This window comes from Amblyraja radiata, chromosome 8 (genome assembly GCF_010909765.2).
Source record: "Amblyraja radiata isolate CabotCenter1 chromosome 8, sAmbRad1.1.pri, whole genome shotgun sequence".
NCBI classification, from domain to species: domain Eukaryota; kingdom Metazoa; phylum Chordata; class Chondrichthyes; order Rajiformes; family Rajidae; genus Amblyraja; species Amblyraja radiata.
This window is the reverse complement of record NC_045963.1, coordinates 12,129,222-12,153,543: the sequence shown is the minus strand read 5'-3', so window position 1 is coordinate 12,153,543 and position 24,322 is coordinate 12,129,222. Positions and strand designations below refer to the sequence as shown.

The 24,322-nt window shown below is 40.6% G+C and overlaps 1 protein-coding gene and 1 long non-coding RNA gene across 3 annotated transcripts in view; both read right to left on the bottom strand.

Annotated features, from left to right (window-relative positions):
• efemp1 (EGF containing fibulin extracellular matrix protein 1) overlaps nt 1–24,322 on the bottom strand; it is a 77,214-nt gene that overhangs the window by 34,498 nt on the left and 18,394 nt on the right. The window lies entirely within an intron of this gene.
• LOC116975873 lies at nt 1,980–23,599 on the bottom strand. The gene is made up of 3 exons (XR_004412799.1): nt 23,431–23,599; nt 5,394–5,397; nt 1,980–1,992 (listed from the first exon to the last, which is right to left on the bottom strand). It is a non-coding gene; the product is annotated as an uncharacterized LOC116975873 (long non-coding RNA).

Genomic DNA, 24,322 nt, shown 5'->3' with positions numbered 1-24,322 from the left:
CTCGATTAATATTATCAAGGAGTAATGGAGCTGATGGAGAAGACTGACATGGTGCAAGGTCATGAAGTGAGACAGTGACTGACGTCCATCCTGATACTTGATAGTTGCATAAGAAGAGTTGACATCAGTCAGTTCATCAACAAAGGGCTCATTCTTATTTGATCGGGCATACCGAAGAAGCAACACAGGCCCAGGACTAGTCAATCATGATGGCAGAGAAGTACCACTAGAAGAACGCCATTTGAAGTTAAAGAACCACTCATGTGGAGTAGTATTGGTAGCAGTTGACAGTAGAGATCTGATGGAGTGTAATGCATCTGGTAGAACACATTCCCACTGCTGGTCTGGTATGTCATTGGACTTTAAAGCCAGTGTCACTGCTTTCCAAATGATTCCGTTATACCTCTCAGCCTGACCATTTCCAATAGGATGATATGGTGTTGTTTTACTTGCAATTCCTCTATTAGAAAGGTAGTCTTTTAAATCTTTTGACATGAATGCGGTGCCCCTATCAGAATGTATGCAACTTGGAAATCCACAGAATGAAAACAGTTGATCTAAACATTTGATAACTGTAGCAGCTAACATATTTGGACAAGGAAAGGCAAATAGAAACTTTGAATATTCATCAACTATTGAAAGTATATAAACATTTTGAGAGGAGGATGGTAAAGGCCCTTTGAAGTCAATACTCAAACGTTCCATAGGTTGAGTAGCTTTGATCAATCTTCCTTCTTCAGGACGGAAGAACCTTGGTTTTAATTCAGCACAGATTCTACATGAAGCACACGTCATCTTCACATCTTCAGTAGAGAAAGGTAAGTTTTTGGAATGAACATAGTGTAACATAGAGTGGATGACATGGATGACACAGCCTATTGTGAAGATCAGTGAGTGCAGAAGAATGAACAAAGGCAGAAAATGCTCGAGTTAATGTATCTGAAGCAACATTATCCTTACCAGGGCGGTACTCAATTGAATAACTATATGCAGATAATTCAATCCTCCATTCATGAATTTTACTGTTTTTAATCCGTTCATTTCTGATTATGCAGCATAAAAGCTACTGAACGCTGATCTGTTATCAAAGTGAAGTGCTGGCGAGCAAAGGAAATGACTCCATTTTCTCACTGCTTCAATAATTGCTGTAGCTTCTTTTTCGACGGGTGGGTAGTACAACTCACTACCTTGGAGAGTACGAGACATGAAAGCCACTGGTCATCCTCCTTGATTTAATGTTGCTGATACTGCTAAATCAGAGGCATCACATTCAACAACAAAGGGGAGATCCTCATCGATGGCATGTCGCAGATTCTAATTGTTTCTTTAAAGAAGTAAAGGCACCAATTGCTGTAGAGTCAAGGGGTAAAGATTTTGCTCTAATCAAAGGTTGAATTTTGTCAGAAAAATTTGGTATCCATTTAGCATAATATGCAAACATCCCAAGAACCTTTCGTAGAGAGTTTAATGTAGTTGGAACAGGTATCTCTTGGAGTGGGCGGAGTCTTTCTGGATCAGGCTTGATTATATCATTTCCAACCCAATAACCAAGAATATTAATTGATGACACTGATGTTATTGACTTAGCCTCATTTAATGTTAGATTTTTAGAATGTACAACTTCTAAAAACCGTTGTACATTTTCGTCATGTTCAGCTTGGTCTTTTCCTGCAATAGTTATATTATCAAGATAAGGGAAAGTATCTTTAAGGTTTTCCTGTTCAACAAGTTTGTCCATCTCTCTCTGAAAAACAGCCACATCATTAGTTACACCAAAAGGAACTCTGCAGTAGTGGTATAATTTCCCATTTGCTTCAGACGCAGTGTATTTCTTTTCTGATTCTTTCAAAGGAATTTGGTAGTAAGCACTTTTTAGGTCAAAAGTAGAGAATATCTTATACTTAGCTAATGTATTGATAATCTCTTCTATACGAGGTAATGGATATGCATCAAGCTCTGTGAACTGGAGTTTGAGAGTAATCAATGCAGAGTCTCTTTCTATGTCTCTCCAAGGGGTCCTTAACCACGACAACTTGTGCCCTCCAAGGGGATGAGCTGGGTTTTATGATACCTTCTCGTAAAAGATTAGTTACTTCTGTGTTGATAAAGTTTTTGTCATCTTTACTAAAGTGTCTTGATTCTGTAGCAATTGGCTTGCAGTAAGAGGATAAATTAGTGAATAATGAAGGACATTCAACAGATGCAGCAGAACAAACACACAATACTGGTGGCTTTAACAATAAAAGATCAGGCATAGTTCCTTCATACATTATTTGAAGTGATCTGTGCTGTTTCTGAAAATCCTGACCTAGAATTATATCTCTACATAAATTTTGCAAAATACCAAGACATACAGTTTTATAACTAGTTTTGTTCAGAATTAGATGAGCCATAAGCATCTGAATGTTTCTGAGCCAAGTCTAATGAGTAAGCTTGATTGTAAGCTGACTGTAAATCCACGGTTTTGTTTTCTAATAGTCTCTGCCAAACCATTGATAAAAGAGTCCCGAATAAGTTCCTGTCAATATTGATCAGCTGGAACTGCTTTGAAGGCACAGTCTTTATCTAAGTCTTTGAAGTTTTTGTAAAAATTCATCAAGTGACACCAGGTTTTTGTTTACGAGTAGCAAGGAGGTGTCGAGCAAATATTACATCGGGTGTCTTAACAAAGAGTCTGCTTAATACATCAATAGCAGAATTATACCTTGTACATTCCTCTATGTAATCATATACATCATAAGAGACAGAGCTTATTAATGTCCTGAATTTGTCTGGTGCATTGTCGCCACACTCATCAAAGAAGTTATTTAGTGTTCAAAGCCAATGCTTCCATTCCTTTGCAGCCATAGGTGAGTTGGGATCCAGATCCAAGCGTTGTGGTTTCAATAGTTTCTCCATCTCGATGTCACACTGCTTAACTTCTGAGATTGAGTTGCTTAAATTGTTGTGACGCAAATGAAAAATTCTTATTTACTTAAACTTTATTTAAGCTTTAAGCAACTAATTTCTGTAATACACATCTTCAAAGCGCCTGGAAATTATCGCCGATTCCGCAGACCCCGCACATGCGCACACTTCAACCACCTTATCTACCTGCGACTCGACCTTCAAGGAACCATGCACCTGTACTCCAGATCCCTCTGCTCTACAACACTACCCAGAGGCCTACCATTTACTGTGTTTGACATCCCAAAATGCAACACTTCACACTTCTCTGTATTAAATTCCATCAATCATTCCTCTGCCCACCTGGCCAATCGATCCAGATCCTCCTGCAATCTTTCACAACCATCTTCACTATCTGCAAAACCACTAACTTTTGGATCATCAGCAAACTTGCTAATTTTGCCCTGTATGTTCTCATCTAAATCATTGATGTAGATAACAAACAGTAACGGGCCCAGCTCCGAACCCTGAGGCACACCACTAGTCACAGGCCTCCAGTCTGAGAAGCAACCTTCCACCATCACCCTCTGCTTCCTTCCATGGAGCCAATTTGCGATCCATTCAGTTATCTCTCCTTGGATCCCATGCGATCTAACCTTCCAGAGCAGCCTACCATGTAGAACCTTGTTGAACGCTTTACTGAAGTCCATGCACACAACATCTACAGCTCTGCCCTCATCAACCTTTTTGGTCACGTCTTCAAAAAAATCAATCAGATTTGTGAGACACGATCTCCCACGTACAAAACCATGCTGACTATCCCTAATCAGCCCCTGCCCATCCAAATGCCTGCATATACTATCCCTTCTTGAAAAGAGGCACACCATTTGCCACCCTCCAGTCTTCCGGCACCTCTCCTGTATTTAAGGACGACTCGTAAATTTCAACCAGGGTTCCCGTAATTTCCTCTCTAGTTTCCCGCAATGTATCTGATCAGGCCCTGGAGATTTGTCTGTCTTCAAACACGACAGTACCTTCAGTACTTCTTTGACGGTAACACTGACTGCTCTCAAGACACTTCCAGTGACTTCTCCAAGTTCCTCCGTCCTCCTGTCTTTTGCCTCAGTAAATGCAGAGGAGAAATACTGATTTAGGACCTTGCCCATCTCCTGTGGCTCCACACAGAGATGACCGCTTTTATTCCTGAGAGGTCCCACTCTCTCTCCAGTTACCCTTTTCCCCCTAATAAAATATTTTGGGATTGTCCTTAATGCTAACCGCCAGAGCTATCTCCTGGCCCCTTTTTGCCCTTCTGATTTCCTTTTTGTTAATTAATTTTTATATATTTGTATTTTTATTAGAAGCAATGTACCGTAGTATACACCGCGACATATGCCGAAATACATTTTGTGTACAACTTCTCTTTTAAATTTAACAAGAAAAAGGTAGGGCAAGAGAGAGAGAGAGCTAGAAAAAGAAAGAGTGAAGCGTGAAGTAAGTAGTGATGTGTAAACCCCTAGAGTACCCGATGGGCAGTCCAGGGGTGAACAAGTGATAGCCTGTAGAAAAATAGACAAAAACCAATAACATTATTTTTAAAAAGAAAGAAGAAAAAATAATCATTTTTTAGTATACTCCTTAGTTCCCGAAATTCCTCCAGGGATACACTTGATCCCTGCTGCCTATACCTGTCCCATGTATCCTTCTTGTTTTTGACTAACGTCTCAATTTCCCAGTCAAGCTTCCTTACTCAATTTCCCAGCCTGCTTTGCCCTTCACTCTAACGGGGACATACACATCCTGAGCTTTTTTCAGTAAACTTTTAAAAAACATCCCACTTGGCCGATGTTCCTTTCCCCTCAAACAACCTGCTCCAGTCAACTTGAGCGAGACATTCTCTCTCCTGCTGCCGCAGAATCTCCTGTCTGCATCTCTGACGATGGAGTCTCCCACCACTATGGTTCTGCCTGACGTCGCTCTTCCCCGTTGAGCCACCGCACCAGGATTGGAATCACAGCCCTGGCTACCACTCAATCTTGTCGTGTTGTCCGCTCGCAAGAGGGTGTACCTGTTTTCAATAGGTACATCCATCGGGGTCTCCTGCACTCCACGTTTACTCCCCTTTCTCATAGTCACCCACCTTCGCTCTTCCTGTATCCTCACTGAAGGTCCTGTCCAGGAAACTCGTTTTCCCAGATGGTCCTGAGGTCATCCAGTACGTTAGGTGTTGATCATTTTAGAGCTATTCAGTGTCCTACATACTATTGAATCAATGTTGACTCTTTAATGATGAATTACTGTTGAGGCTAACAAGTCGGGTTTCCAAAGTGACGGCTCAGGTAAAAAAAACACAGCTTTTAAAGGCGATTGATGTCATGATGTGTAGCAAGGAATTGCAGATGCTTGTTTAAACCAAGGATTGACACAAAAAGTTGCAGTAACTCAACAGGTCAGGCAGCATCAAAAGCACTGAGCATAGCAAAGGACAGACTGCACCCACTCCACACACATCTAGATCTCCTGCCATCAGGGAAGAGATACCGCAGCATCAAAGCCCAGACAACCAGACTGCTAAACAGCTTCCTTCCACAGGCTGTGAGGCTGCTAAACAGTCAGTCCACCTGATTCTGCTGCTTTTGCACTGACAATTTAATGACTGGCACTGAGTAATAACTCTGGCACTGGCTCAGGCCACATAAATCAGCTGCCCTGGACATTTTATGACTGTTTTTTTACTTATATTTTAAAGTTGCTTCTTTTACCTGCACTTTTTTAAACTATTCGTACTGTTTTTATCAGGAACTGGATTGTTTTTTTATCGTTTTTATTTATGCGTGAAATGTTTAAGTTTTTATGTGCGATGCTCCGGTATTCCCTGGGAAACGTCTTCTCATTTTGCACTGTACAATTGTTGCTTTGCAAGATGACAATAAAAGGATGATAATGATAATGATAATCTCTGGAGAAAAGGAATAGGTGATGTTTCGGGATAAACCAGCAACTGGAACAGCGACTGTCAGAGTGGAACACCCCAACACACCGCTTCCTCCACCAGCTCGTTATGCAGGCGGGGGACAGGGCTAGCGGGGGTGCGCTATCTAAAAAATTCACATGGTGCTAAGCCAAGGTGATACAGACACACACTGCGATGAACAGGAAGGTTGGCGCTGTCATTAAGACGGCTAGCACAGTGTACGGTAAGTCCTTTAAAAGGGGGGGGGGGGAGTGGAGACAATTTTTAATAAGCCAGAGATACACAGCTGTGAAGCTCAGCGGACATTTAACATTACCGGTCGGTTATCCTTGGTTCTGAAAGCTACTGCTTACCTTTTTTTCCCCCAATGAGCCAATGAAATTCACTGGTCAGCACCGGCTACAACCTACGAGAACCTCCGAGAACCTTCAACCTCCTGGCAATCCACTAGGACCTCCTGATGACCCACCTACGGCACGAGAATTCGCGCTACTCTCCATGGCGGCTTCTTTCTAGTCGCCGCTAATTTTTCAATGTGGCCGCGACTAGTTCCCAGAATGCGGGAACACCTCGCGACGATGAAGGCGACTCTCCGGCAACTACCCGCGAACATGTGGCAACCATGTGGCGACTGCATAGTCTCCTGCAGTCGCCTAAAAAGTCGCCTAAGTGGGACAGGCCCATTACTGAGCTCAATTTTGGTCTTTAGTATTTCCCAACTACACTCTTCAACATTGGTCTTGTGATAACAGAGCACAACAATTCGAAAGGAATTCTTCCATGTTTATGAAGATACAGAACACTGTGCATAATTCACTCTTATCTTGGGAGGGGGGGGTTGTTGTAGGGGGAGAGGGGGATGTGTGGGCGGGGGGGGGGGGGATTTGGGCGGGATGGGGGAGGGCGGTTCCGTAATCGCAATAGTCTTTTAAGGACTATCATTTCACCAGTGCATGTTAAAGTCCTTCACAAAAAACAAAATGATCCTTTGCTTATTGTTCTTAATGTTATGAGTTTAGCTGAGGTTTTCAATGTTGTTTGTGCATGGGTGAGGAAAAGGTGCGTTATCCCTGCAAACTTAATTCTATTATGATTACATCTGAATTGGTTTTACAGAAATTAGAAGCAAAACATTTTTGTCCTGATGCAGCTGCCATGATTCAGTGAACTCTGCCCAAACAAGCTTACTACATACTTGCATTGCCAAATTCCTCTTTGCTCTGTCATCACAGCACTGGTAGCTCAGAAACATTGGCTTTGGTTGGCATAATCCTACAAATACATTTCTAAACATGTGTGTAATCCCATAACAGCATGACAGATTTTTGTTGGATATTAAAAAGGACAAAGGCCGCGCTGGAATTGCAATGCTTAACCTCGCAGCTTAATGTAAATAAATAGCTGTGTTGTTACCATACTCTATATCGTATTCACCTCAGACCACTGGGTGGCGCCGCGATGGCAGCCTCACCAGCAGCTTGTGTGTCATTTTGACTTTATTTTGTTATTTTTAGTGTGTCTAAAATGTATGTTTTAATGTTTCTCTGTATGTTTTCTGTGGGGGGTGGGGGTGGGGGTGAGGGGGAATAGGGGGAAACCTTTTTCAGTCACTTACCTCGACGGAGATGTGATCTTTCTCCATCCCCCCCTTGCGGCCTACGAACTTGGATTGGTGTGGCCTATCCTGGAGACTGGTCAGGAACTTCAAGCAGCAAGTGCGGCACAGACTTACCATTGCGGAGCGGGCGATCCTTTGCCGAGGATCGCTGGGGAAGTGCTCCGACCTCGGGGCCTGTGGACATTAACAATTTGAAGCCGCCGTCTGCGGTAAGAATAGGCCGACTCGGGAGCTCCATGCCACTGAGTGTTCCAATCCGTTCCGACGCTGGAGTTTCCATCATCCCGAGAGGGCTTGAACAGCAGACCGTCGGCAGAGTCAGTGCTGAGGGTTCAAAAGCCCTGACCACCACGGGTGAACAGAGGAAGATGACTGAACTTTATTACCTTCCATCACAGTGAGGAATGTTGATTCCACTGTGGTGGATGTTTATGTTAAATATATCGTGTATTGTGTTCTTTTTTACTTGTACGGCTGTATGGTAACTCAAATATCACTGTACCTTAATTGGTGCTTGTGACAATAATCGTGAACTTGAACTAAATTATATCATCATATCTTCCACTTTGCATTCATTACATAATGTGCTTTGTAGAATAAAATAATCCATTTATATACTCTCAAGATAAATTCCCGATCAACTGTGTGCCATGCAAATATGTTAGGGCAGAAATTTCCATCAGGTTGTGAGGCGTTGAGACAATTGCCCATAAGGCACAGCAATTTATCTCAATTCAATTAAATATCATGCATTGTGTATTTGATCCCAATTCCCAAGGCTCAGTGTGGGGATGAATTATATACAAAAAAAAAAAATCACATTCAGGAATTCCACCAAGAAAAGCTGACCACGATGGCACAGGAAAAAAAAACAAGACTCGTAGACAAGTACAGAACACCATAAATGCAGAGAATATAAAAAAAGTTATGAAGTTTAGATTATAATAACAATTGCTTCATAACTATTTGTATATAAACTTTTGATCGGCATACTTATTGTTCAAACCCTGTGCTTGCCATTGTTAACACCACCCAAATTATTTTCTCATTTTATCATATAATCTTGTAACTCAATCTTTGCACTACTAGTGTGGTCAATGAAACAATGGTTTTATTGCTCTGGGAATTGTCCATATTCCCTGTTAAATTATTTCTTGCTGCAGTAATGCAGGTGCAGCTTTGTCAGTTCCAAGATACTGATCTTTCTTGCATTTATTTTTCCATTTGACTGTTTGTGGGGTCTCCGATTTCTGGCACCCCTCTCTTTTCAGTTTCACAGCTGAGATGCTCTGGTTGTGCTTTACAAGATTTTATCTTTTTCCATCAGCCCTGACTCTGGATTTCAATATTTTGCCAGCAACATTTCTTCACTAGTTTAAGAATTCATTTTTTTGGCTCTTAGATGTTTCCTACATCTATTGTGGAAAAGACAAATAAATATATCTGCCACTCAACTGTTATAATACATTTTAATATTCCCATAAAGCTTTTTGCTACGTGTAGGAGGGAACTGCAGATGCTGGTTTACACTGAAGATAATCACAAAATGCTGGAGAAACTCAGCATTTCTGGATAGAAGGAATGAGTGACGTTTCAGATTGAGACCCTTCTTCAGACTGAGAGTCTGGGGAGAGGGAGACACAGAGATAAGGAAATGTAAGGTGTGAAAATGGGAGAACAAAGAGAGCGAGGACGAAGGTCAAGGAAAATGTAGAATGGATCATTGTTAGCTAGGGGGCGCTGACAAATACAAATGTAGCATACAAAGCTAAAATTTAAGCAGGAGGACAGTCAGACTGGTTGGAGAATGAGGATGTGGGAGGGATGGAGATAGAGGGAAAGCAAGGATTACTTGAAGATAGTCAATATTCCTACCGCTGGGTTGTAAGCTGCCCAAACTAAATATTAGGTGCACTGGGCCTCACTCTGACAATGTGCACTGGGCCTCACTCTGACAAAGGAAGAGGCCCAGGACCGAAAGGTCAGTAAGGGAATGGGAGGTGGAGTTAAAGTCTTTAGCATCTGGGAGATCATGTAGGTTTAGGTGGACTGAGCAGTGGTGTTCAGCTAAACGATCGCCGAGCCTGCGCTTGGTCTATCCATTATATAGGAATGCACACCTAGAACAGCGGATACAGTAGATGAGGTTGGAGGAGGTGCAAGTGAACTTCTGCCTCACCTGAAAGGGCTGTCAGGGTCCTTGGACAGCGCTGTGGGAGGAGGCATAGGGACAGGTGTTAAGATGCAAGGTGCCTCAGACTGAAGAAGCTTTTTGTTCCATTCTTGCTGTGTTTCCATAATATTTTCCTTCTCAGTATTGCTTTCTTTCTCTAGTCCCGCACATACATACTACTGAATTGAAAAGGTTCTCAATTTTATTCACTATGTGGCGTCAGGGAACGATGCCACGGTTCGGCAGTGAACACACCGACACTAACAAGAGGGTGAATGCACATGATATATTTCATTTACATTGGTAAGCAAGTCCAAGACTGAATGGGGGCGCTGTTCCTCACTGTCAGAGCGCATGTGTGATGACGCTGGCAATTTTGGACTTGTCCCAACAGTTTAGTTGTGACCTTTGATGGAGGAGGCATTGCCTTGAGAAAAGTGGTTGACAGTACAGGTTTCTTCCTGGCAGCTCAGCTTTGGGCCTGAAGAGGCAGTCTCTGGATTATTCTGGCAGCCAGTCTATGCCTCTGTGGGTGCAGTTCCTTGTTGTCTGGGGTGGGAAGAGGTTCTGCCATCTCAGGCTTGCCCTGGCCACTCGGACAGCCTCAGGAAGAGGCACTGGCTGCCTAGGGCTTGTTTTCCCAGAAGTCCAGACTTGACCACATGGTGGAGTTGTTGTCTCAAATCTGCCTTAGTGGCTCATTCTATCTCGTACCTGTGACAGGGGAACACAACTAGGGGGGAGGCAACCTACTTTATCTCCCTTCCTCACTCTTCTCTCTTCTTTTTTCCAGTCTCTCTCTTTGTCTCGAATGCCTGGGTTTTATAGAAGGTAGGCTGACCAGGTTCAGTAGCTAACCAATATCAATAATACTGGGAATTGGGCCTATCCTGACCTGTCAGCCAGTTAAAGGGATCAGAATGACACCCAAAGGGACTGCAAGTCCATTTCCTGATATTTATTTTATAAAACTCAAAAGGCCATATGTACACCAATGATTTATATGAGGGAACTGGGGGCTTTATGTCCAAGTTTGGTGATGATACGAAAATATGTGGAGGGACAGGTCGTATAGAGAAAGCATGAGTTCTGCAAAAGTTCTTGGACAGATTTCGAGAGCAGGCTAAGAAGTGGCAGATGGAATCCAATGTAGCAGTGTGTAGTCATACATTTTAGTTGTAGGAATAAAGGCATAGACTATTTACTAAATGGAGAGAGGATTCAGAAATCGGAGGTGCAAAGGAACTTGGGAGTGCTGGAGCAGGATTCTAAAAATGTAAATTTGCAAGTTGATTCGATAGTAAAGAAGGCAAATGCAATATTAGCACTTATGTCGAGAGGATTAGGAGTATAAAAACAGGGATGAAATGCCGAGGCTTTATAATGCACTGGTCAGACCACATTTAGAGTATCGTAAGCATTTTTGGGCCTCATATCTGAGGAAGGATTGGAGTGGGTCATGAGTAGGTTTACGAGAATGATCCTGGGGATGATTGGGTTAACGTATGATGAGCACGAGACCTGTACTTGCTGGTGTTTAGAAGGATGAGGGGTGACCTCATTGAAACTTGCTGAATAGTGAAAGGCCTGGATAGAGACGATTTTTCCACCAGTGAGTCTAGGACCAGAGGTCATAGTCTCAGAATAAAAGGACACACCTTTAGATGGAGATAAGGAGGAATTTATTTTGTCAGAATGTGGTGAATCTATGGAATTCATTGCCACAGACAGCTCTGGAGGTCAAGTCATTGGGTGTTTTTAAGGCAGCGATTGACAAATTCTTGTCAAGGGTTATGGGGAGAAGGCAGGAGAATGCAGTCGAGAGGCAAAGATAGATCAGCCATGATTTGACCAATTTCCCTCCTGGGATAAATATTCTATCGTATCATATTGTATTGTGTTGTATTGAACGGTGGAGTAGACTCAATGGGCTGAATGGCGTAATTCTGCTCCTATGACATGCATTTATGAATTTATATAGTGCAATGTATTTTTCTGTGGTGTAACATCATTGTCACCTCTCAACTGCTTGTTTGACATATTTAAATATTTGCATTCTTGTATTCAGATGTCCAAGAATTATGTTTTTTTCACTTTTAATTTTAGCAGAGAGCAGATGAAGGTGGCAATGGCGATAGCATGCAGTTCAGATCTCATGGAATCCATTTTCATTCTGGCTCTGATTACTACTTGCTCCAATAAGCCTGATCTATATTGTCATAGTGAAGTGAAATCTAGTGGTGGAGATTCATTATAATCATGGGTTACATAATCATTCTTTAGCTTCAGGAACACATTCATATTTGTATGTCCCATGCTGAAGCTTAAAATTTGGAGAAACAAACACCAGGGAATCTCAGCAAGATGGAGCTTCACCATTGCACAGCATATCCTGGATTCACTGCCATTTAAGCAGGGAAATACGGTCTTGTACTATCTTTTATTGGACTTTATCTTGCACTAAATATTATACCCGTTATCCCGTGTCTATACACTGTGGATCGCTTGATTTTAATCATGTATAATCTTTCCGTTGACAAAAAAGCTTTTCCCTGTATCTCAGTACACGTGACAATAATAAACTAAACTAAAATCCAGTATTTATCTTCAAAATCCAGTCAAAGGTCACAAATTATCTGGTCCCATTAATCTCATTTAATGTATGTGTGCATTCATTCTTTTGCACAGATATTTAAAAATATAACAGGCTTAAAAATAAAAAATAATTACAAAGCTATTTAAAAAGTAGGCTATGCACATGTGATTTTTGAATCTGATATAACATAAATAATAGGTTATGTATTGTGCTGCCTGTCCTTGAAGTGCATGGCCATTTTAATAGTGCGCATTCACCAATCAGTTCCAAGAAAGGCTCAGAAAACATAAACTAATCTTTTATATATGTGGGTAGACAAAAATACTGGAGAAACTCGGCGGGTGAGGCAGCATCTATGGAGCGAAGGAAATAGGCGAAGTTTCGGGTCGAGACCCTTATATATGTGGAGTCACAAAGATAATGTTAATTCCTGCAGATGCTACAAGAATAATTTGGCTTGCAAAAATACCCCCCCCTCCCACCAGCACCCCCATCATGCTCCCTCAACTAACACAAGCTTAGTTTACTATTCAGCTTTCTTATTGAATATCCACCTTATAAATTTCATCAGAATGCCCCCAGGGTTACTCTACCATTTCCTGTTTGAGATAAATTAGGCAGTTTTCTCAACATTGTGGCACGCATTTCATGACTGGAGTGAACAACAAGCATAAGATGGTGTGCTTTGCTGGTCAATGGAACTGTTCATGGTTTTGTCTTTTTGGTTTCATACAACATTATACAACAAGCATTGTGAATATTAAGTTAGAATTAGCTACATTTGGGTACTTTTACTTTCCACCATTATTTTCAATTTTCCCCCTGTATTTTTTATCTCAGCTGTTTTGTTTCTAGTGAATTGGCTTTCATGGGTTGCATGTGTTTCGTTGGTTCCTAGAAGTTAATTAAATGGAATGCCATATGGAAGTTGTTTTAGCACAAGACAAAGAGGAGGAAACAATTCATTCATCATGTTCTTACTTCAGTTACATTCTTGATTAGCCAATAATGAAATAAGTGCAATTGCAATTATGAGGACGATAATTATCTCATTATTCTTCTCTCCGTTAAGTGGATTTAAATAGTGGCAAAATAGTTGTGAAGCTGACAAACAAAACTTGAGCGACAAAATGCTTCTATTCCATTGTAGGTTAAGAAGTTAATATGCGGTTTTATTAGTGTGCACTCCTGTACAAGATCATATGTGGCTTAACCAATCTTCCTGTTGTATCCATGTTCAGTTTGTGAACCATTCATTTAGTTAGCCTAAATGAGTTTATTCTTAAATTATTAAATTGAGTACATAAAAGCAGGATGAAATTGGCATGCATTTCCCCGACTCTCAAGTAAATTGCACTCAATTTTGCAACAATTCAATTCATCTGACACTGTCAGTTTGACTTTTCTCCTTATTCCTCAGACATAGGCAGCACTTATTTTCTATCCCTAACATTCCTATTGGCAGTCACAGTTTGGGCAGTAGTCATGCTTAGGTTGTACTGTTTGGAACCCTGGTGAATCAATTGTTTTTATTCAAAAACTACTTTCTGTCTGGTAATAGCCAACAAATGACATATTTATTATATTCAAGGTCACAATATAATTTGAATTCATAACCTCTGGATTGTCTCTTCAGTGCCTTGACTATTACCTTCTTCTGCGTATCATTCACGGGCACATCAAACAAACTCATTCACAACTGAACTCTTAGAAGTTGGTGCAATAGACAATAGACAATAGGTGCATGAGTAGGCCATTCGGCCCTTCGAGGCTGCACCGCCATTCAATGTGATCATGGCTGTTCATCCCAATCAGTACCCCGTTCCTGCCTTCTCCCCATATCCCCTGACTCCGCTATCTTTAAGAGCCCTATCTAGCTCTCTCTTGAAAGTATCCAGAGAACCGGCCTCCACTGCCCTCTGAGGCAGAGAATTCTACAGACTCACAACTCTCTGTGTGAAAAAGTGTTTCCTCATCTCCATTCTAAATGGCTTACCCCTTATTCTTAAACTGTGGCCCCTGATTCTGGACTCCCCCAACATCGGGAACATGTTTCCTGCCTCTAGTGTGTGCACACCCTTTATCTATATTACTAAAAGTCTGATCTTGACCACTTCCTGTTGTTCTATATATTGATTTTAGAAAAATCGCTGCCACTAACGGCAGTGATTTTTGGCCATCTTACTCAGAGTCCCCCTTCGCTGCGCAGGACAAGAGGATTTTTCCCATCGATGAAAAATAAAAGAGTTATTAGTGTTTAAAAAATGTTGAGATTCTCTCTCCTGAAGGCCACGCCCCTTCTGGAGGGACTATGAAACCCGGAAGTTTTGAGTGCCTCAGTCAGTCTCTGTAAGATGGGGGAGCGAGGGGCCACGTTTCTCACTCTGAGCTGTGAATAACACTGAACATATGTCTACTGAACTGAGTGGTTTTACTGAGCTGTCAGTAGCCTTAATGCGGTTTGAAAATATAGTTTGGAAATGCTAAAGCTGTGTTGCCTTTGGTTTGGAAATGCTAAAGCTGTGTTGCCTTTGGTCTGGAAATGCTAAAGCTGTGTTGCCTTTGGTCTGGAAATGCTAAAGCTGTGTTGCCTTTGGTTTGGAAATACTAAAGATGTGTTGCCTTTGGTTTGGAAATGCCAAAGTTGTGTTGCCTTTGGTTTGGAAATGCTGAAGCTGTGTTGCCTAATTAAAGTTGCCTTGCCTAAATAAAGTTGCCTTGCCTAAATAAAGTTGCCGTGCCTAATTAAAGTTGCCTCGCCTAATTAAAGTTGCCTTGCCTAATTAAAGTTGCCTTGCCTTTGATATAATTAAAAGTTTAATCTTGACCACTACCTGTTTGCGCTTTATATTGATTTTAGAAAAAACGCTACCACGTACGACTGTGATTTTTGGCCATCGTATTCAAAGTCCCCCTCCGCTCATCAGGTGCCGAGGATTTTTCCCATCGATGAAAAATAAGAGTTATTAGTGTTTAAAAAATGTTGAGATTCTCTCTCCTGTCAATCACGCCATGAAGGGCACGACCTTTCTGGTGGGAGGGGGGAGGGACTATAAAACCCAGAAGTGTGGGCGTGGCTCAGTCTCTGCAAGATTGAGGAGGGAGAGGTCACGCCTCGCTGTCTTTAGTGGCCTTGCACCCTGCTTGAAGTGGTAAGAAACTGCACTTGAATTTGGTGGCCTTGCATCCTGCTTGAAATAGAATTTCAAGGAATAGCCATGAGTCAACTGCCAGCCCAGCAGCCATGTGTGAGTGAGCTGCCAGCCCAACAGGCTTGAGTGACTGAGCCACCAGCCCAAGAATCCGTTCGGCCCTCAATGTCCACACTAGCCTTCTGGAAACCAGTCCCTTCAGCCCACAACACCCATACTAGCGCTCCAGAAAGCCCCCCCCCCCCAACTGGCCACCAATATTGGAATTGGTGGAGAGGTGGAATATTGCGTCGGGGGACCAGCCCTCCCATGTGATGCTGGGACCCAACGGGTCCCACTTAGTCTGCTAATTTTATATTTCCTGCATTTAAAAAAAAAATCAAAGAATTGTTTTAAAATATTCCAAAATATGACACAAATGTTTGTATCCTCATGGTCTGTGGTTGTGAAGATAATGTAAGTGAAATTTTAATAATTACTTCATAAATAACTTTCAACTAAGCATGATTAATCAAAATATTTTGAACTAACAATCTCTGCACCAAATCATAAAGCAAATTTCTGATTTATATTACTCTTTTGTGAAGTGGTTAAACAAAACAACAATATTGAAATAATTTATTTGCTTTTTGACTTATTTTTTTGTACACACTGAACTAAGACAACAGTCTGAAAAATTATTTATATCTAAAGTAATTAACACAGCAAAATGCTTTTGTTCACTATGCACATTTATTGATATCAAAGGCACATTTCTTTAAATCTGGATTACTAAAATATTTCCGCTGTACTTCAAAGGTCTTGTGTTTATACAGGTCTATTATGTCTTGGGACATTGGTAAGTTGTTCAGTCATGCACGTGTAATATTTTATAAAAACTGACTTGTTTTCCTATGAGAGATTGCCAGTCATTAAATTGCACAATAATTTACAGTACTAACTAATATTTCTGCAAATTTACTAAAGGAGAAAGATAAATGCAGTAGTATATTATGAAACTGATTAAAATATTTAAGTTAAGTAAAATTCCGAGTTGAATATTCCAGTATTTTTGATGGCCAGTCATTTAAAAGTTCAAAAGATCATTGTCATCTACAATTCTATTCTAAACCAACTTGTGCACCAAGAAATTCTATTGCAACATTAATGTGCACCACACAATAGAGTTTCTTCGGAACGTTGTACACAACTTAGTGTGTTGTATGGCATCCATGATTTTCCACTGTCTCGTGATAAGCAGACTTACTCGGGGACCATTCTGAATATGTGCAGTGGCATCCAATAGCATGAAATGGGTGCTTCAATGCTGGAACAATTTTCATGCCTGGCTGTGTGGCCTACAGATACCACAAGCCACTCAGGCATATCGTAATTGAAGCCTGTTTCTCATAAATTAAAAGGAATCTGTCTGTGACAATTTTGAAATCTTCCAGGAATATTCAAAGTCTGTGGAAATGAAACTCCACCCGTGATAGTTAATGCCAAGGGTCTGACAGAGACAACATGTCAAAAATGTAAAATATTAATCCGTTTTTTTTCCTGTTAATTATATTGTTTACATATTCTGTCGTGCTGCTGCAAGAAAGAATTTCATTGCTCTCTCTGGGAACATATGACAATAAAACAGTCTTGTTTTACAACTGAAAAGTCACTAATCATGAACTCGGGTTGTAATGAAGAATTGCTGAGTCATATCATGTTGCATGTTCGAATCTTAAGCCAAGACAAAACATCTTTGAAAAATCATCATACCATGGAGAATTGGTATGCTGGCTAACAGAAAATATTATCATTCAATGATCTTCAATATATAGGATAACAATATACCTAATTCCTAGTCAATCTGCTTTATTCTACTTGTCCCACCAAAATAGTTTATGAAAAGATGAAGATATTCAGATTCAACAGGGTGGTCGTGCCTGAGGTATGTAATTTGAGTAATTTGCACTGTGGTATGTGGAAAAAAGACAGTAATTTTTTTACGAGAAATATAGACACAAAATGCTACAGTAATTCAACGGGACAGGCAGCATCTCTGAAGAAGGGTCTCGACCCGAAACGTCATCCATTCCTTCTATCCAGAAATGCTGCCTGTTCTGCTGAGTAACTCCAGCATTTTGTGTCTATCTTCGGTGTAAATTCCTGCAATTCCTTCTGACACTTTTCGAGAAATATCCTGGAAATCACAAATTTTACCCGGGTGTAAGACAATTGTTATCTCAACATGAAAATTTCTGGAGCGCCAATCCACGAGTACAAGACCAAAGCATACCATTGCACAAGAACCTAGCTAGGCCCCCCCAAAAAACTACTGTTCTTCACGTCCTTGCTTTGGCAAGCTTCTTTGGAAACAAAAAAATCAATTTTCCCCAGCTGGGACCACGATTGAGGCCTCAGCTGGACTTATGTGGGCACAGAAGATTGAAATTCCAGCAGACCCAAGGAGATTTGGCAGACTTGTTCCTTTGATATGCAAAATGGTACACATTTTCCTCAGTCTACCGTGTTGCAATGTAACAGAACTCAAGGAAAGGGGTCAAAAACCCAGGGAAACTGCAAATTCTTCACATTCCTCAACTCCTGATCAAGGTTTTTTTCCAAGATGAAAGAATAAAGGGCATGAACAAGAGCTTGAAGTTGGTAGTAATTGTTACACTGATCAGAATAAAAGACATCAGGAGGAAATTGGAAATACAGGTCGTCGCCAGATATATAAAAAGTTCTGTTAATACAAAAGCCCATAAGCGGATTTTGTTCTTAAATTGGTAAATAGACAGAAGTCATTCAATTTGGTAACCATACCGCCACAGATTGTAATGAATGGCATTTTAAAGCACATGAGATTGATAGGGAAAACCAATTACAAAACAAGTGGAAAGAGAGAGATGACTGGTTCTGCTGTTCATAAGAATGAACCTATTTACATAAGTCAGTCATTGGAAATTAATAATACTATGGGAGTTCACCTGTTGTATGGGTGTCCTTAAGTCAGGTGTTCATAACCCAAGCCCTTAATGATCTTGTTGGATTTCTGCTCTTTAAGGATAAATATCTGTAGAATCAGACGGCACAAAATACACCATGCTACTCATCATAGGCCTTCCATCTCTAATTAATTCCAGTTTCTTCTTTCTTACTGAGGTAGTCTCATTTTAAATTCCTTTTCAAGTTTGTGACAAAATGCTTTTGAAACATCACAAATATATCTACCTTCAGCACTCTTCTATCAGGTTTTACCTAGGCAATCTCTCAGGGTCAAGGAGCTGCAGTTCTGTGGGTTTTGTCACATGGCGGCTGAGTTTTACTCTTCAGGTTAGTCTTGTTTCGTTTAGTTTAGTTTAGAGATACAGCAGGGAAATATATCCTTTGGGCCACAGAGTATGCGCTGACCAGCGATCCCTGCACACTAATACTATCCTACACACGAGGGACCAAAGCCAATTAACCTACAAACCTGTATGTCTTTGGTGTGTGGGAGGAAACCGGAGCACCCGGAGAAAACCCATGCAGGTCAAGGGGAGAACCTCCAAACTGCGTACAGACAGCACTCATGGTCAGGATCGAGACTGGGTTTCTGGCGCTGTAAGGCAGCAACTCTACCACTACACCACCGTGCTGCCCGAACTTCTTTCTTTTGTTCACTCGGTAATCTCTTGCTGTGACAGAGTTCTACATGTTGGGCATGTGGGTGATGTGGACTGGCCAAGTTGCAACTGCAGGACTGCAAAGTAATTCTGAGGTTGGTTTGCTTAGTTGTGACAGATTTGTAATATTTTGCAGAAACTATATTGGTGGATCTTTTTCCAAAGTTCTGAGATATCAGCTATATCGGAAGCATAGTAGAGGGTATGAGTCATTGTTGCTCAGCAGCCCACGAATTTTATGCTTGGTTTAATGTCCTGATTTTTAAACCATCTTTCCCCCAGGCAACCAAAGACTGTGTTGGTGCAGTGAAATAAAGGATGAATTTCATCTTTAGTCTCAGCATTGAGTTGACTCCAATAACATGGGAAGTTTTTTAAAAAACATTTTCTAGGGTTCAATGATTATTGTTGGAGAATGTTGTTGAACAGGAGGAAGATTGGTAAAGAACACTTTTGTGCATGTTAAGTGTAAAGTCCTCCCGTCAAATAATTCAGTGAACGAGTAGACAATGATTTGGAGCTTGTCATCTGAACCCATGTATACCAACGCATTGTTTGTTTACAATTCAATCTGAGAGTTCCTGGTGACCTTGGTTCTAATCTAGAACAACATAGGTGAACAATATCCTGTTAGTCCTGGACATTTGTCAGAGAAAGATGCAACAATGCAGCAGAAATGATTGAAAAGGAGGTCAGCACGTCACTCAGAGTTGCTTGCCAGTGAGATTGGAATGACTATGGAACGACTAGTTAGTATCATAGTTTGCATACCTTCATGAGCCAGACAAATTCCTGCAGGCAAAAAAAATTGAGGCTGCAGAAATCAAAATGACAGCAAAATAAATACATTTTAATTAGGTTGTCCTAGAATTTGCACAATGCTATTTTTTATTATTAATGTTAGGGCATTCTGGTTGGTGTTTGTTGATATCAATGCACTAAATCTTGGATAATCATTTAGATATGTTCTATTCTTCTACATTCAAACAATATTTATGCATCACCTTTTTATTTATTTGGGTTGATATAATACTTTCTGTACTGGCATTGAAAAACCTATTGTTCTCTTTGCTGATGTGAAATCTATTCTCCATTTTCATATTATTGTAAAAACTAAGTAAAACTTAATATTTATGAATGCGTAAACGGATTGTTAACTCCTATGATACATCAATGTTACAAGTGCTTCATAATTGTCTTCTACCTGCCCTGACTGTAGATTTGTTGTTTCTTTATCAAACCTGCTAAACTTGGTCCATTTGTAATATCCTACAGCTCAAAAATGACTAATTTAATATTATTCCCTTTGTCCTAATCAGTCCTCTGGCACCTTTCCTGCAACTTAAAATGGACTTTTAAAATCTTCTTTCCCCAAGTTTTGACAAAGGGCCTCTGACCTAAAACTTTAACTCTCTTTTTACAAATATTCCTGACCTGCTGACTGTTTCCAGCATTTTTTTGTTTTTTAAATGTAATTTCTTCTTGTTCATCTTCCATTAGTGCTTATCTGCTTCTGGCACCAACCTCATCAGTTAATGGCAATATAATTGGAGGTTTCTACTCCAGATTCAATTTACTGCTAAGAATGGCTTCTATAAATTCGTATCGTTGTCTGTAATCTTCATGCAATCCTTTAAAGTTTAAGCCTTGATTTCTTAAACCTTCTAAAAGTTCACCTATTTATTTCCCTCTATCAGAAACTCCCCCAAACAAACTCACATATTTAACTGTAACTGGCTCCAATTCCACGACATGTTGTTATTGCACTAGCTGTGCAGTCTTGATAATTGTTCCCAACCTTTAGTCTCCACAGTCAGCTTGGCCCTAGCTACATATCTCAAACTTTTATCGAGTGATCTTTTACCATTTAATTTTCTGCATTTGGAATAATCAACCAAACCTAGTTCGCCGAAGCTCTTCTCACATTGCCATAATACTCCCTTTATCTTCAAAAACGTTCTAAAAATCTACTTTTTAAACTTTATTTTGCCCCCTCAGATGACATATTTTTAGCCCATCATTGGCTTTTTCTTTCTGTTATTACTACCCTCTGGCACTTACACTGATGCAATGTAGAGCACTATTATCCACGTTGGTTGAAAGAGCATTTCCTTTTTTTGATTAGTTTTCGATGTTTTTACTGTGACTAACAAAATATCATCCTCAGGGCTGCAGTTGATTAATGTTTTTAAAAGATACAATAGAAAATATATCATCTTTTGGGGAAAAGGCAACTCCAGATCTTGAACTGTCCAGTTACACATGTAAGAAATTAAGTTGTTAACTGTCTTTTTGGTGAAAAACAATGCTCCTTCCAGGACTGATACAAATAATGTAATCTTACATTTATTTCCAACATGATCACAACACTAGTTTAGAAAACCAGCAATGAAACAGACTATAAATGTAACAGACAGGAGGAATAGATCAATAGAGTATTCAGAGTTTCATATCATCTAAATCAAGACTTTGAGTCTATGTTGCCAAGACCCTTTATTTTTTATGAGAAAGATTAAAACCACAGAAATGATTACCTGGAATTCAGGACTAGAAAGCATAGACTATATTCAGAACCGTCTTATTCATGGTACCTTCAGATACCATTAGAAATACCATTCTGAAAACAGAATGATTATTGCCTTCAAGTACATATCAAGAGAAACTTCACATTTTTAATATTGATATATGCAATTAAAATTTACATTGCATTATAAATTGTCTTTTTATTCAAAATCATGGGATTAAGTCACAATGAAACTGCTTGTGCTACTCAGTAAAATCCTGTATGAACTTGTGAGGTATTTGTTTTTTTAAATATGAGCTGTCTGGGAATCATGATTAGTTTGTACCTGGAAGATTGAATGACCGTCTTTCTTCATCTCACAGTGATTCTTGGGCCTTTGATATAGACGAGATAAAAGGTTTTAATTGGAAACGAATCAACCTAATATCAAGGCACATGAATGGCATATAATAAACTGCAGAATTGTCCTTCTTGAATCCAGCTCAAATCTGCAACTTTATAAGATCTTTGCAAAATTAGATAACAAGCAATTTATACTATCGCTGCATCATAATTTTTTGTAGTCTTCTTAATCCCAGAAAGATTAGATTCAAATTCACACCTCCATACTTGATAGATATTTAGATACCAGTTGTAAACCTTGCAACCAGATTTATAGGCACATGCAGGAAAACTGATCAAAATGATTTAATATTACTAAAGGCATGATCATGATTCTGGGTTTCAATGGGTAGGGCTCTAACATTTTATCACTGAGCTATGTATTCTTTGTAAATATACTATACTCTGAGATTTGGGGCTAATCTATAAGAAATGCAAGTATTCATAGACCATCCACTATTTCCTGCAAAGCTAAACCTTCCAATTCTGTAACAGCAACTTTTTCCTATTTCCTTTGTATTTTCTCCATTCTCTCTGTGCTTATTTTGCTTTCAAGAGAACCACTTGCTCTCTTCACCCCTTTCCTAATTAATTGCTTATTATGTTTAGTTTCTATGATCTCCAGTTTTCTCTAGTTAAGCATTGGTAAAAGCTGAAGCTAATTTTCTTCGATCTATCCTCCAGTACCCGATTCCAAAACCCATTCTGGCCTTTATCTTAGGTCAGATCAAACAAACAGACAACTCTCTCTATCACAAAGGCCATCTTCTTCTTTCTTTTATTTTTAGTTTAGTTTTGAGATACAGCGTGGATACAGGCCCTTCGGCCCACCGAGTCCACGCTGACCAGCAATCACCCATACACTTGTTCTATCCTACACACTACTGACAATTTACAGAGGCCAATTAACCTATCAACCTGCATGTCTATGGAATGTGGGAGGAAATCAGAGCACCCAGAGAAAACCCACACGGTTACAAGGAGAAAGTACAAACGTCATACAGACAGCATCCATAGTCAGGATGGACCCCGGGTCTCTGGCACTGTAAGGCAGCAACTCTACCGCTGCACCACTGTGCTGCCCACATGTCTATTAAAAAATAAGATGAAATTGATTTTTCCATTCATGACCTTGGCAAGATCCAGAATCACATGTGGCCCAGCCTCAAACAGTCTTAACACAATTGCAGAATTCAGAAATTGTTGCAAATCTCTATTTCATCAAATTGGTTCTTGACCAATTTCTCGTGGGACTCAGCAGGAAATGATACCCCTTTAGCCCCACTGTCACTACTGTGAGGGTCTGAAATCATGCCTGACACTCCCTGTGAGTGGCAAAGCAAGAACACTGCCAAAATCTCTTTCGATCTGAGAGGTCCTTACCTGGTTTCAGAAATGAAACATTACCTTTTTTTTTAACAAATCTCGAGTAAACAATGAGATCCCATGCAGATGTTGATTTTATCATTTATTGAAAAAAACGGGCCCATAGCAGAAGCGTCCACGTCGCGGGGCTGGAAACTGGATGTATCCTGAACTAATTCTGCTATCGCCATCATCTATTGTAACAAGTGGTGGCTCCCACTGATTGTCGCCTGAAGCTTGCGTACTTTTCAGGACAGACGATGACAGCGATGTCAACATTTGTAACAAGATGGACTCAAAAGAAGAAGAAGATTTGGAAAACCTACCAAAACTGGGGCGTCGCTTCTCCGTCGGGCCGGGCCGCCCCGACATGGGCGACAAACCTCCCTCGGGCTGCGAGCGCCGCACCTCCCCGAGCTCGGCCGCTCCGACGGGAGCCTCGTTCCACCCTTGGGCTGACCGCCCTCATGAGAGCGCCACAGCCTCTCACGGGAGCACTGTTCCAGCCCTGAGCCGGACCACCCTCACGGGAGCGAGCTCAGGGCGAGTCCTGATGGGCTCTGCCTCCGGAGCCTCGAGGTCATCAGCTCCATTAGGCCTCAGCGCAGACGGAGACAGAGAAGGGGAATACGACAAAAAAGTCGTATTCCCCCGCAGGGAGAGACTGCAAACCCCGTTTCAACCCCCCACCCCCCCAAAACACAAACTAAAAACCAAAAACTAGACTAACCAAAACAAAATAAACAACACAAAAAACACAAACAAACGGGACTGCCGGTGAGCCACTGCAGCCAGGGCCGCGCCGCCACTCCGAAATAACTTGAGCTTTGATTAAAGGTGCACAAAAATGCTGCAGAAACTCAGCGGGTGCAGCAGCATCTATGGAGCGAAGGAGATAGGTAACGTTTCGCGCCGAAACCCTTCTTCAGACTGAGCTTTGATTAGCCAGGTATAATTTTGTAATTTCTTTATTTTTGTTGCTTTTTGTTAGTTTAGTTTATTAATTTTT